Source organism: Humulus lupulus, chromosome 3 (genome assembly GCF_963169125.1).
Source record: "Humulus lupulus chromosome 3, drHumLupu1.1, whole genome shotgun sequence".
In the NCBI taxonomy this organism is placed as follows: domain Eukaryota; kingdom Viridiplantae; phylum Streptophyta; class Magnoliopsida; order Rosales; family Cannabaceae; genus Humulus; species Humulus lupulus.
The window spans coordinates 11,327,915-11,337,404 of record NC_084795.1 but is presented as its reverse complement, the minus strand read 5'-3'; the positions used below and the strand labels follow the sequence as shown (position 1 = coordinate 11,337,404).

General features: G+C 43.7%; 28 non-coding genes across 28 annotated transcripts; all 28 read right to left on the bottom strand.

Annotated features, from left to right (window-relative positions):
* Window positions 1-84: 84 nt before the first annotated feature.
* LOC133825972 (5S ribosomal RNA) lies at window positions 85-203 on the bottom strand. The gene has a single exon (XR_009888713.1). It is a non-coding gene; the product is annotated as a 5S ribosomal RNA (ribosomal RNA).
* Window positions 204-424: 221 nt separating this feature from the next.
* Window positions 425-543, bottom strand: LOC133825971 (5S ribosomal RNA). Its single transcript, XR_009888712.1, has one exon. It is a non-coding gene; the product is annotated as a 5S ribosomal RNA (ribosomal RNA).
* A 220-nt stretch (window positions 544-763) lies between these two features.
* On the bottom strand, window positions 764-882 carry LOC133826239 (5S ribosomal RNA). Its single transcript, XR_009888968.1, has one exon. It is a non-coding gene; the product is annotated as a 5S ribosomal RNA (ribosomal RNA).
* A 220-nt stretch (window positions 883-1,102) lies between these two features.
* LOC133825970 (5S ribosomal RNA) lies at window positions 1,103-1,221 on the bottom strand. Its single transcript, XR_009888711.1, has one exon. It is a non-coding gene; the product is annotated as a 5S ribosomal RNA (ribosomal RNA).
* Window positions 1,222-1,441: 220 nt separating this feature from the next.
* On the bottom strand, window positions 1,442-1,560 carry LOC133826656 (5S ribosomal RNA). The gene has a single exon (XR_009889369.1). It is a non-coding gene; the product is annotated as a 5S ribosomal RNA (ribosomal RNA).
* Window positions 1,561-1,780: 220 nt separating this feature from the next.
* LOC133826238 (5S ribosomal RNA) lies at window positions 1,781-1,899 on the bottom strand. Its single transcript, XR_009888967.1, has one exon. It is a non-coding gene; the product is annotated as a 5S ribosomal RNA (ribosomal RNA).
* A 220-nt stretch (window positions 1,900-2,119) lies between these two features.
* Window positions 2,120-2,238, bottom strand: LOC133825969 (5S ribosomal RNA). The gene has a single exon (XR_009888710.1). It is a non-coding gene; the product is annotated as a 5S ribosomal RNA (ribosomal RNA).
* Window positions 2,239-2,458: 220 nt separating this feature from the next.
* On the bottom strand, window positions 2,459-2,577 carry LOC133825968 (5S ribosomal RNA). The gene has a single exon (XR_009888709.1). It is a non-coding gene; the product is annotated as a 5S ribosomal RNA (ribosomal RNA).
* A 220-nt stretch (window positions 2,578-2,797) lies between these two features.
* Window positions 2,798-2,916, bottom strand: LOC133825967 (5S ribosomal RNA). Its single transcript, XR_009888708.1, has one exon. It is a non-coding gene; the product is annotated as a 5S ribosomal RNA (ribosomal RNA).
* Window positions 2,917-3,136: 220 nt separating this feature from the next.
* LOC133826368 (5S ribosomal RNA) lies at window positions 3,137-3,255 on the bottom strand. Its single transcript, XR_009889091.1, has one exon. It is a non-coding gene; the product is annotated as a 5S ribosomal RNA (ribosomal RNA).
* A 220-nt stretch (window positions 3,256-3,475) lies between these two features.
* Window positions 3,476-3,594, bottom strand: LOC133825966 (5S ribosomal RNA). Its single transcript, XR_009888707.1, has one exon. It is a non-coding gene; the product is annotated as a 5S ribosomal RNA (ribosomal RNA).
* A 221-nt stretch (window positions 3,595-3,815) lies between these two features.
* LOC133825965 (5S ribosomal RNA) lies at window positions 3,816-3,934 on the bottom strand. Its single transcript, XR_009888706.1, has one exon. It is a non-coding gene; the product is annotated as a 5S ribosomal RNA (ribosomal RNA).
* Window positions 3,935-4,154: 220 nt separating this feature from the next.
* Window positions 4,155-4,273, bottom strand: LOC133826237 (5S ribosomal RNA). The gene has a single exon (XR_009888966.1). It is a non-coding gene; the product is annotated as a 5S ribosomal RNA (ribosomal RNA).
* A 220-nt stretch (window positions 4,274-4,493) lies between these two features.
* LOC133826649 (5S ribosomal RNA) lies at window positions 4,494-4,612 on the bottom strand. The gene has a single exon (XR_009889362.1). It is a non-coding gene; the product is annotated as a 5S ribosomal RNA (ribosomal RNA).
* Window positions 4,613-4,832: 220 nt separating this feature from the next.
* On the bottom strand, window positions 4,833-4,951 carry LOC133826655 (5S ribosomal RNA). Its single transcript, XR_009889368.1, has one exon. It is a non-coding gene; the product is annotated as a 5S ribosomal RNA (ribosomal RNA).
* A 220-nt stretch (window positions 4,952-5,171) lies between these two features.
* LOC133826236 (5S ribosomal RNA) lies at window positions 5,172-5,290 on the bottom strand. Its single transcript, XR_009888965.1, has one exon. It is a non-coding gene; the product is annotated as a 5S ribosomal RNA (ribosomal RNA).
* A 220-nt stretch (window positions 5,291-5,510) lies between these two features.
* Window positions 5,511-5,629, bottom strand: LOC133825964 (5S ribosomal RNA). The gene has a single exon (XR_009888705.1). It is a non-coding gene; the product is annotated as a 5S ribosomal RNA (ribosomal RNA).
* Window positions 5,630-5,849: 220 nt separating this feature from the next.
* Window positions 5,850-5,968, bottom strand: LOC133825963 (5S ribosomal RNA). The gene has a single exon (XR_009888704.1). It is a non-coding gene; the product is annotated as a 5S ribosomal RNA (ribosomal RNA).
* Window positions 5,969-6,188: 220 nt separating this feature from the next.
* Window positions 6,189-6,307, bottom strand: LOC133825961 (5S ribosomal RNA). Its single transcript, XR_009888702.1, has one exon. It is a non-coding gene; the product is annotated as a 5S ribosomal RNA (ribosomal RNA).
* Window positions 6,308-6,527: 220 nt separating this feature from the next.
* LOC133826367 (5S ribosomal RNA) lies at window positions 6,528-6,646 on the bottom strand. The gene has a single exon (XR_009889090.1). It is a non-coding gene; the product is annotated as a 5S ribosomal RNA (ribosomal RNA).
* Window positions 6,647-6,866: 220 nt separating this feature from the next.
* LOC133825960 (5S ribosomal RNA) lies at window positions 6,867-6,985 on the bottom strand. The gene has a single exon (XR_009888701.1). It is a non-coding gene; the product is annotated as a 5S ribosomal RNA (ribosomal RNA).
* A 220-nt stretch (window positions 6,986-7,205) lies between these two features.
* Window positions 7,206-7,324, bottom strand: LOC133826235 (5S ribosomal RNA). Its single transcript, XR_009888964.1, has one exon. It is a non-coding gene; the product is annotated as a 5S ribosomal RNA (ribosomal RNA).
* Window positions 7,325-7,544: 220 nt separating this feature from the next.
* Window positions 7,545-7,663, bottom strand: LOC133825959 (5S ribosomal RNA). The gene has a single exon (XR_009888700.1). It is a non-coding gene; the product is annotated as a 5S ribosomal RNA (ribosomal RNA).
* A 220-nt stretch (window positions 7,664-7,883) lies between these two features.
* LOC133825958 (5S ribosomal RNA) lies at window positions 7,884-8,002 on the bottom strand. The gene has a single exon (XR_009888699.1). It is a non-coding gene; the product is annotated as a 5S ribosomal RNA (ribosomal RNA).
* Window positions 8,003-8,222: 220 nt separating this feature from the next.
* LOC133825957 (5S ribosomal RNA) lies at window positions 8,223-8,341 on the bottom strand. Its single transcript, XR_009888698.1, has one exon. It is a non-coding gene; the product is annotated as a 5S ribosomal RNA (ribosomal RNA).
* A 221-nt stretch (window positions 8,342-8,562) lies between these two features.
* LOC133825956 (5S ribosomal RNA) lies at window positions 8,563-8,681 on the bottom strand. Its single transcript, XR_009888697.1, has one exon. It is a non-coding gene; the product is annotated as a 5S ribosomal RNA (ribosomal RNA).
* Window positions 8,682-8,900: 219 nt separating this feature from the next.
* LOC133826445 (5S ribosomal RNA) lies at window positions 8,901-9,019 on the bottom strand. Its single transcript, XR_009889165.1, has one exon. It is a non-coding gene; the product is annotated as a 5S ribosomal RNA (ribosomal RNA).
* A 220-nt stretch (window positions 9,020-9,239) lies between these two features.
* Window positions 9,240-9,358, bottom strand: LOC133826543 (5S ribosomal RNA). The gene has a single exon (XR_009889260.1). It is a non-coding gene; the product is annotated as a 5S ribosomal RNA (ribosomal RNA).
* Between the last annotated feature and the right edge of the window lie 132 nt (window positions 9,359-9,490).

Below are 9,490 nucleotides of genomic sequence, written 5' to 3'. Positions count from 1 at the left end.
GAGTTTTTAAAGATTTAAAACAAAAAATACAAACTTTTGAGCCGTAAGTAGATTTTTAAAGGGAAAAAAAAAATGATGTTTTCAGGGGTGCAACACGAGGACTTCCCAGGAGGTCACCCATCCTAGTACTACTCTCGCCCAAGCACGCTTAACTGCGGAGTTCTGATGGGATCCGGTGCATTAGTGCTGGTATGATCGCACCCGGAATGTTTGGTCCGCAATATTCATTTATAGCGAGCGCGTGTGTCCTCCCTTTTCTCCCCCGGATTGACTAGGAACTTCTTATTCGCTGCTTGTTAGTGACCACGGTATTAACCCCTCAAGGAAAACGAAATAAATGAGTTTTTAAAGATTTAAAACAAAAAATACAAACTTTTGAGCCGTAAGTGGATTTTTAAAGGGAAAAAAAAAAATGATGTTTTCAGGGGTGCAACACGAGGACTTCCCAGGAGGTCACCCATCCTAGTACTACTCTCGCCCAAGCACGCTTAACTGCGGAGTTCTGATGGGATCCGGTGCATTAGTGCTGGTATGATCGCACCCGGAATGTTTGGTCCGCAATATTCATTTATAGCGAGCGCGTGTGTCCTCCCTTTTCTTCCCCGGATTGACTAGGAACTTCTTATTCGCTGCTTGTTAGTGACCACGGTATTAAGCCCTCAAGGAAAACGAAATAAATGAGTTTTTAAAGATTTAAAACAAAAAATTCAAACTTTTGAGCCGTAAGTGGATTTTTAAAGGAAAAAAAAAAATGATCTTTTCAGGGGTGCAACACGAGCACTTCCCAGGAGGTCACCCATCCTAGTACTACTCTCGCCCAAGCACGCTTAACTGCGGAGTTCTGATGGGATCCGGTGCATTAGTGCTGGTATGATCGCACCCGGAATGTCTGTCCCGCAATATTCATTTATAGCGAGCGCGTGTGTCCTCCCTTTTCTCCCCCGGATTGACTAGGAACTTCTTATTCGCTGCTTGTTAGTGACCACGGTATTAACCCCTCAAGGAAAACGAAATAAATGAGTTTTTAAAGATTTAAAACAAAAAATACAAACTTTTGAGCCGTAAGTGGATTTTTAAAGGGAAAAAAAAAATGATGTTTTCAGGGGTGCAACACGAGGACTTCCCAGGAGGTCACCCATCCTAGTACTACTCTCGCCCAAGCACGCTTAACTGCGGAGTTCTGATGGGATCCGGTGCATTAGTGCTGGTATGATCGCACCCGGAATGTTTGGTCCGCAATATTCATTTATAGCGAGCGCGTGTGTCCTCCCTTTTCTCCCCCGGATTGACTAGGAACTTCTTATTCGCTGCTTGTTAGTGACCACGGTATTAACCCCTCAAGGAAAACGAAATAAATGAGTTTTTAAAGATTTAAAACAAAAAATACAAACTTTTGAGCCGTAAGTGGATTTTTAAAGGGAAAAAAAAAATGATGTTTTCAGGGGTGCAACACGAGGACTTCCCAGGAGGTCACCCATCCTAGTACTACTCTCGCCAAAGCACGCTTAACTGCGGAGTTCTGATGGGATCCGGTGCATTAGTGCTGGTATGATCGCACCCGGAATGTTTGGTCCGCAATATTCATTTATAGCGAGCGCGTGTGTCCTCCCTTTTCTTCCCCGGATTGACTAGGAACTTCTTATTCGCTGCTTGTTAGTGACCACGGTATTAACCCCTCAAGGAAAACGAAATAAATGAGTTTTTAAAGATTTAAAACAAAAAATTCAAACTTTTGAGCCGTAAGTAGATTTTTAAAGGAAAAAAAAAAATGATCTTTTCAGGGGTGCAACACGAGCACTTCCCAGGAGGTCACCCATCCTAGTACTACTCTCGCCCAAGCACGCTTAACTGCGGAGTTCTGATGGGATCCGGTGCATTAGTGCTGGTATGATCGCACCCGGAATGTTTGTCCCGCAATATTCATTTATAGCGAGCGCGTGTGTCCTCCCTTTTCTCCCCCGGATTGACTAGGAACTTCTTATTCGCTGCTTGTTAGTATCCACGGTATTAACCCCTCAAGGAAAACGAAATAAATGAGTTTTTAAAGATTTAAAACAAAAAATACAAACTTTTGAGCCGTAAGTGGATTTTTAAAGGGAAAAAAAAAATGATGTTTTCAGGGGTGCAACACGAGGACTTCCCAGGAGGTCACCCATCCTAGTACTACTCTCGCCCAAGCACGCTTAACTGCGGAGTTCTGATGGGATCCGGTGCATTAGTGCTGGTATGATCGCACCCGGAATGTTTGGTCCGCAATATTCATTTATAGCGAGCGCGTGTGTCCTCCCTTTTCTCCCCCGGATTGACTAGGAACTTCTTATTCGCTGCTTGTTAGTGGCCACGGTATTAACCCCTCAAGGAAAACGAAATAAATGAGTTTTTAAAGATTTAAAACAAAAAATACAAACTTTTGAGCCGTAAGTGGATTTTTAAAGGGAAAAAAAAAATGATGTTTTCAGGGGTGCAACACGAGGACTTCCCAGGAGGTCACCCATCCTAGTACTACTCTCGCCCAAGCACGCTTAACTGCGGAGTTCTGATGGGATCCGGTGCATTAGTGCTGGTATGATCGCACCCGGAATGTTTGGTCCGCAATATTCATTTATAGCGAGCGCGTGTGTCCTCCCTTTTCTTCCCCGGATTTACTAGTAACTTCTTATTCGCTGCTTGTTAGTGACCACGGTATTAACCCCTCAAGGAAAACGAAATAAATGAGTTTTTAAAGATTTAAAACAAAAAATTCAAACTTTTGAGCCGTAAGTGGATTTTTAAAGGAAAAAAAAAAATGATGTTTTCAGGGGTGCAACACGAGGACTTCCCAGGAGGTCACCCATCCTAGTACTACTCTCGCCCAAGCACGCTTAACTGCGGAGTTCTGATGGGATCCGGTGCATTAGTGCTGGTATGATCGCACCCGGAATGTCTGTCCCGCAATATTCATTTATAGCGAGCGCGTGTGTCCTCCCTTTTCTCCCCCGGATTGACTAGGAACTTCTTATTCGCTGCTTGTTAGTGACCACGGTATTAACCCCTCAAGGAAAACGAAATAAATAAGTTTTAAAAGATTTAAAACAAAAAATACAAACTTTTGAGCCGTAAGTAGATTTTTAAAGGGAAAAAAAAAATGATGTTTTCAGGGGTGCAACCCGAGGACTTCCCAGGAGGTCACCCATCCTAGTACTACTCTCGCCCAAGCACGCTTAACTGCGGAGTTCTGATGGGATCCGGTGCATTAGTGCTGGTATGATCGCACCCGGAATGTTTGGTCCGCAATATTCATTTATAGCGAGCGCGTGTGTCCTCCCTTTTCTCCCCCGGATTGACTAGGAACTTCTTATTCGCTGCTTGTTAGTGACCACGGTATTAACCCCTCAAGGAAAACGAAATAAATGAGTTTTTAAAGATTTAAAACAAAAAATACAAACTTTTGAGCCGTAAGTGGATTTTTAAAGGGAAAAAAAAAATGATGTTTTCAGGGGTGCAACACGAGGACTTCCCAGGAGGTCACCCATCCTAGTACTACTCTCGCCCAAGCACGCTTAACTGCGGAGTTCTGATGGGATCCGGTGCATTAGTGCTGGTATGATCGCACCCGGAATGTTTGGTCCGCAATATTCATTTATAGCGAGCGCGTGTGTCCTCCCTTTTCTTCCCCGGATTGACTAGGAACTTCTTATTCGCTGCTTGTTAGTGACCACGGTATTAACCCCTCAAGGAAAACGAAATAAATGAGTTTTTAAAGATTTAAAACAAAAAATACAAACTTTTGAGCCGTAAGTGGATTTTTAAAGGGAAAAAAAAAAATGATGTTTTCAGGGGTGCAACACGAGGACTTCCCAGGAGGTCACCCATCCTAGTACTACTCTCGCCCAAGCACGCTTAACTGCGGAGTTCTGATGGGATCCGGTGCATTAGTGCTGGTATGATCGCACCCGGAATGTTTGGTCCGCAATATTCATTTATAGCGAGCGCGTGTGTCCTCCCTTTTCTTCCCCGGATTGACTAGGAACTTCTTATTCGCTGCTTGTTAGTGACCACGGTATTAAGCCCTCAAGGAAAACGAAATAAATGAGTTTTTAAAGATTTAAAACAAAAAATTCAAACTTTTGAGCCGTAAGTGGATTTTTAAAGGAAAAAAAAAAATGATCTTTTCAGGGGTGCAACACGAGCACTTCCCAGGAGGTCACCCATCCTAGTACTACTCTCGCCCAAGCACGCTTAACTGCGGAGTTCTGATGGGATCCGGTGCATTAGTGCTGGTATGATCGCACCCGGAATGTCTGTCCCGCAATATTCATTTATAGCGAGCGCGTGTGTCCTCCCTTTTCTCCCCCGGATTGACTAGGAACTTCTTATTCGCTGCTTGTTAGTGACCACGGTATTAACCCCTCAAGGAAAACGAAATAAATGAGTTTTTAAAGATTTAAAACAAAAAATACAAACTTTTGAGCCGTAAGTGGATTTTTAAAGGGAAAAAAAAAATGATGTTTTCAGGGGTGCAACACGAGGACTTCCCAGGAGGTCACCCATCCTAGTACTACTCTCGCCCAAGCACGCTTAACTGCGGAGTTCTGATGGGATCCGGTGCATTAGTGATGGTATGATCGCACCCGGAATGTTTGGTCCGCAATATTCATTTATAGCGAGCGCGTGTGTCCTCCCTTTTCTCCCCCGGATTGACTAGGAACTTCTTATTCGCTGCTTGTTAGTGACCACGGTATTAACCCCTCAAGGAAAACGAAATAAATGAGTTTTTAAAGATTTAAAACAAAAAATACAAACTTTTGAGCCGTAAGTGGATTTTTAAAGGGAAAAAAAAAATGATGTTTTCAGGGGTGCAACACGAGGACTTCCCAGGAGGTCACCCATCCTAGTACTACTCTCGCCAAAGCACGCTTAACTGCGGAGTTCTGATGGGATCCGGTGCATTAGTGCTGGTATGATCGCACCCGGAATGTTTGGTCCGCAATATTCATTTATAGCGAGCGCGTGTGTCCTCCCTTTTCTTCCCCGGATTGACTAGGAACTTCTTATTCGCTGCTTGTTAGTGACCACGGTATTAACCCCTCAAGGAAAACGAAATAAATGAGTTTTTAAAGATTTAAAACAAAAAATTCAAACTTTTGAGCCGTAAGTAGATTTTTAAAGGAAAAAAAAAAATGATCTTTTCAGGGGTGCAACACGAGCACTTCCCAGGAGGTCACCCATCCTAGTACTACTCTCGCCCAAGCACGCTTAACTGCGGAGTTCTGATGGGATCCGGTGCATTAGTGCTGGTATGATCGCACCCGGAATGTTTGTCCCGCAATATTCATTTATAGCGAGCGCGTGTGTCCTCCCTTTTCTCCCCCGGATTGACTAGGAACTTCTTATTCGCTGCTTGTTAGTATCCACGGTATTAACCCCTCAAGGAAAACGAAATAAATGAGTTTTTAAAGATTTAAAACAAAAAATACAAACTTTTGAGCCGTAAGTGGATTTTTAAAGGGAAAAAAAAAATGATGTTTTCAGGGGTGCAACACGAGGACTTCCCAGGAGGTCACCCATCCTAGTACTACTCTCGCCCAAGCACGCTTAACTGCGGAGTTCTGATGGGATCCGGTGCATTAGTGCTGGTATGATCGCACCCGGAATGTTTGGTCCGCAATATTCATTTATAGCGAGCGCGTGTGTCCTCCCTTTTCTCCCCCGGATTGACTAGGAACTTCTTATTCGCTGCTTGTTAGTGGCCACGGTATTAACCCCTCAAGGAAAACGAAATAAATGAGTTTTTAAAGATTTAAAACAAAAAATACAAACTTTTGAGCCGTAAGTGGATTTTTAAAGGGAAAAAAAAAATGATGTTTTCAGGGGTGCAACACGAGGACTTCCCAGGAGGTCACCCATCCTAGTACTACTCTCGCCCAAGCACGCTTAACTGCGGAGTTCTGATGGGATCCGGTGCATTAGTGCTGGTATGATCGCACCCGGAATGTTTGGTCCGCAATATTCATTTATAGCGAGCGCGTGTGTCCTCCCTTTTCTTCCCCGGATTTACTAGTAACTTCTTATTCGCTGCTTGTTAGTGACCACGGTATTAACCCCTCAAGGAAAACGAAATAAATGAGTTTTTAAAGATTTAAAACAAAAAATTCAAACTTTTGAGCCGTAAGTGGATTTTTAAAGGAAAAAAAAAAATGATGTTTTCAGGGGTGCAACACGAGGACTTCCCAGGAGGTCACCCATCCTAGTACTACTCTCGCCCAAGCACGCTTAACTGCGGAGTTCTGATGGGATCCGGTGCATTAGTGCTGGTATGATCGCACCCGGAATGTCTGTCCCGCAATATTCATTTATAGCGAGCGCGTGTGTCCTCCCTTTTCTCCCCCGGATTGACTAGGAACTTCTTATTCGCTGCTTGTTAGTGACCACGGTATTAACCCCTCAAGGAAAACGAAATAAATAAGTTTTAAAAGATTTAAAACAAAAAATACAAACTTTTGAGCCGTAAGTAGATTTTTAAAGGGAAAAAAAAAATGATGTTTTCAGGGGTGCAACCCGAGGACTTCCCAGGAGGTCACCCATCCTAGTACTACTCTCGCCCAAGCACGCTTAACTGCGGAGTTCTGATGGGATCCGGTGCATTAGTGCTGGTATGATCGCACCCGGAATGTTTGGTCCGCAATATTCATTTATAGCGAGCGCGTGTGTCCTCCCTTTTCTCCCCCGGATTGACTAGGAACTTCTTATTCGCTGCTTGTTAGTGACCACGGTATTAACCCCTCAAGGAAAACGAAATAAATGAGTTTTTAAAGATTTAAAACAAAAAATACAAACTTTTGAGCCGTAAGTGGATTTTTAAAGGGAAAAAAAAAATGATGTTTTCAGGGGTGCAACACGAGGACTTCCCAGGAGGTCACCCATCCTAGTACTACTCTCGCCCAAGCACGCTTAACTGCGGAGTTCTGATGGGATCCGGTGCATTAGTGCTGGTATGATCGCACCCGGAATGTTTGGTCCGCAATATTCATTTATAGCGAGCGCGTGTGTCCTCCCTTTTCTTCCCCGGATTGACTAGGAACTTCTTATTCGCTGCTTGTTAGTGACCACGGTATTAACCCCTCAAGGAAAACGAAATAAATGAGTTTTTAAAGATTTAAAACAAAAAATTCAAACTTTTGAGCCGTAAGTGGATTTTTAAAGGAAAAAAAAAAATGATCTTTTCAGGGGTGCAACACGAGCACTTCCCAGGAGGTCACCCATCCTAGTACTACTCTCGCCCAAGCACGCTTAACTGCGGAGTTCTGATGGGATCCGGTGCATTAGTGCTGGTATGATCGCACCCGGAATGTTTGTCCCGCAATATTCATTTATAGCGAGCGCGTGTGTCCTCCCTTTTCTCCCCCGGATTGACTAGGAACTTCTTATTCGCTGCTTGTTAGTATCCACGGTATTAACCCCTCAAGGAAAACGAAATAAATGAGTTTTTAAAGATTTAAAACAAAAAATACAAACTTTTGAGCCGTAAGTGGATTTTTAAAGGGAAAAAAAAAATGATGTTTTCAGGGGTGCAACACGAGGACTTCCCAGGAGGTCACCCATCCTAGTACTACTCTCGCCCAAGCACGCTTAACTGCGGAGTTCTGATGGGATCCGGTGCATTAGTGCTGGTATGATCGCACCCGGAATGTTTGGTCCGCAATATTCATTTATAGCGAGCGCGTGTGTCCTCCCTTTTCTCCCCCGGATTGACTAGGAACTTCTTATTCGCTGCTTGTTAGTGGCCACGGTATTAACCCCTCAAGGAAAACGAAATAAATGAGTTTTTAAAGATTTAAAACAAAAAATACAAACTTTTGAGCCGTAAGTGGATTTTTAAAGGGAAAAAAAAAATGATGTTTTCAGGGGTGCAACACGAGGACTTCCCAGGAGGTCACCCATCCTAGTACTACTCTCGCCCAAGCACGCTTAACTGCGGAGTTCTGATGGGATCCGGTGCATTAGTGCTGGTATGATCGCACCCGGAATGTTTGGTCCGCAATATTCATTTATAGCGCGCGCGTGTGTCCTCCCTTTTCTCCCCCGGATTGACTAGGAACTTCTTATTCGCTGCTTGTTAGTGACCACGGTATTAACCCCTCAAGGAAAACGAAATAAATGAGTTTTTAAAGATTTAAAACAAAAAATACAAACTTTTGAGCCGTAAGTGGATTTTTAAAGGGAAAAAAAAAATGATGTTTTCAGGGGTGCAACACGAGGACTTCCCAGGAGGTCACCCATCCTAGTACTACTCTCGCCCAAGCACGCTTAACTGCGGAGTTCTGATGGGATCCGGTGCATTAGTGCTGGTATGATCGCACCCGGAATGTTTGGTCCGCAATATTCATTTATAGCGAGCGCGTGTGTCCTCCCTTTTCTCCCCCGGATTGACTAGGAACTTCTTATTCGCTGCTTGTTAGTGACCACGGTATTAACCCCTCAAGGAAAACGAAATAAATGAGTTTTTAAAGATTTAAAACAAAAAATACAAACTTTTGAGCCGTAAGTGGATTTTTAAAGGGAAAAAAAAATATGATGTTTTCAGGGGTGCAACACGAGGACTTCCCAGGAGGTCACCCATCCTAGTACTACTCTCGCCCAAGCACGCTTAACTGCGGAGTTCTGATGGGATCCGGTGCATTAGTGCTGGTATGATCGCACCCGGAATGTTTGGTCCGCAATATTCATTTATAGCGAGCGCGTGTGTCCTCCCTTTTCTTCCCCGGATTGACTAGGAACTTCTTATTCGCTGCTTGTTAGTGACCACGGTATTAACCCCTCAAGGAAAACGAAATAAATGAGTTTTTAAAGATTTAAAACAAAAAATACAAACTTTTGAGCCGTAAGTGGATTTTTAAAGGGAAAAAAAAATGATGTTTTCAGTGGTGCAACACGAGGACTTCCCAGGAGGTCACCCATCCTAGTACTACTCTCGCCCAAGCACGCTTAACTGCGGAGTTCTGATGGGATCCGGTGCATTAGTGCTGGTATGATCGCACCCGGAATGTTTGGTCCGCAATATTCATTTATAGCGCGCGCGTGTGTCCTCCCTTTTCTCCCCCGGATTGACTAGGAACTTCTTATTCGCTGCTTGTTAGTGACCACGGTATTAACCCCTCAAGGAAAACGAAATAAATGAGTTTTTAAAGATTTAAAACAAAAAATACAAACTTTTGAGCCGTAAGTGGATTTTTAAAGGGAAAAAAAAAATGATGTTTTCAGGGGTGCAACACGAGGACTTCCCAGGAGGTCACCCATCCTAGTACTACTCTCGCCCAAGCACGCTTAACTGCGGAGTTCTGATGGGATCCGGTGCATTAGGGCTGGTATGATCGCACCCGGAATGTTTGTTCCGCAATATTCATTTATAGCGAGCGCGTGTGTCCTCCCTTTTCTCCCCCGGATTGACTAGGAACTTCTTATTCGCTGCTTGTTAGTGACCACGGTATTAACCCCTCAAGGAAAACGAAAT